General features: G+C 36.6%; 1 non-coding gene across 1 annotated transcript; it reads right to left on the bottom strand.

Moving 5' to 3' along the window:
* Positions 1-268: 268 nt before the first annotated feature.
* On the bottom strand, positions 269-376 carry LOC125478804. Its single transcript, XR_007259596.1, has one exon. It is a non-coding gene; the product is annotated as a small nucleolar RNA R71 (small nucleolar RNA).
* Between the last annotated feature and the right edge of the window lie 1,338 nt (positions 377-1,714).

Below are 1,714 nucleotides of genomic sequence, written 5' to 3' on the forward strand. Positions count from 1 at the left end.
AAAACATCACATGTTGGAAAATTTGCCTACTTTTCATGGATTAGTTCATGGGGACCATAATATGTATATTACAGAGTTCTAGATGGGGTGCCGAAATATTATAGTAAAGGGGTTTACTGCTGAGTCAATTAACCTTCATCTATTTCTTTATTCATTGAAGGATAAGGCAAGAACATGCCTTTTTACACTACCATTTGCCAGTATAACTTCCTGGGCACAAATGAGTGACAAATTTCTTAACAAATATTATGAAGTTTCTAAAACTCTTGATATGAGGACTCAAATTTTATCTTTTGCCCAAAAGCCTAATGAAGAGTTTCACAAGGCATGGGAGCGTTTTAAGGAGTTATTCATAAAGTGTCCCCACGCAGGCATTGATAAAGACACACGGATGGGGATATTCTTTAGAGGATTAAATTCAAACACCAAGAATCATGTTTATGCTTCATCAGGAGGTTCATATTCAACTAAAAATGCAAGAGAGGCATATCAATTGTTTGACAACATGGCATCCGAATCTCAACAATAGGTTGCAGATCAAACACCAAATAGGGGTGTGTTTGAAATGTCCATGGGGTCTCCATATGTATTTGCTAAAATTGAAAAGATTGAGAGAAAAATAGAAAATTTTGATGCAAAATTTGACATGATCTTGCAGAAAATAGCAGTACCAATTCAGCAACATGCAGCAGCATGTTGTGTGCTTTGTAGCCAACCCACACATGATTTTATGGGCTGTCCACAGAGAGATGCATATCCAGATTTTGTTGCAGACTAAGTTAATGCATTTAATAATTATCATAGGCAAAGAAATGATGTTTATTCAAAATTTTATAATCCATGTTAGAAAGATCACCCAAATTTAAAATGGGGTGGTGAACAGCAAGTTAAACCACCATTCCCACCGCCGGTCCAACAACTTGCCGCACTAACTAGAGCTCCTTGGGAAATTGCAATTGACAAGTTGGTAGAAGCTACTTGGAATAGTTTTGAAAAAAACAATTAGAACCTGCAAAACATGCAGCAGACCATGAGTTAAAATATGTAGAATATGTAGGCTTCCATAACTAATTTGGAGAGGCAATTTGGGCAGCTAGCAAGTAATATCTGTTAGAATATATAGTCAATGGTTCATGATTGTGACACTTGTCACAATCTTGGTGTTTTGGTTCATTAGTAACTAGATGTGTAACTGCCTATATAAGGCAATATTGTTGAGATACTTAAGGTGTAAGAAATACTTTACAGAAATAATATCTTCTATTCTCTCTTTCTCTCTCTAATCTCTCTCTCTAATCTTTCTCTAGTTCTTGCATATTATAGAAAGGATATAGACAGATATATACTGCAATTCATGAAGGTTAACATGGTATCACTCGCCTTTGTTGCTAACGCGTGATCTTCGATCCTCCTTCCTACTGCTTCCGCTTCTTCCTCTGTGGTGTTCTTGGTTTCTTGTTTTGATCGGATTCATTTTCTTGTCCTGTTGTGATTTAGGGTTTTCTTGGTGCTTCTTCATTGAGATTGATTACTGGCTTAGTTTCTGGATCAGTTTCTGGTTCGATTTATGGTCTGTGATCTTTGCACACTACGTGTTTGTGAAAATTTCTGACTGACATTGGGATTGTGTTTCAAGAATCTGCAATCGAGTGTGAAATATGGTGACTGCGTCTCAACTACAGTTACTTCAATCTCCGGTTACGAATCTTATTTC

This window comes from the organism of the source record quoted next, unplaced genomic scaffold (genome assembly GCF_019419815.1).
Source record: "Pyrus x bretschneideri cultivar Hongxiangsu unplaced genomic scaffold, Pyrus_bretschneideri_v1 Contig266, whole genome shotgun sequence".
Lineage (NCBI taxonomy): Eukaryota > Viridiplantae > Streptophyta > Magnoliopsida > Rosales > Rosaceae > Pyrus > Pyrus x bretschneideri.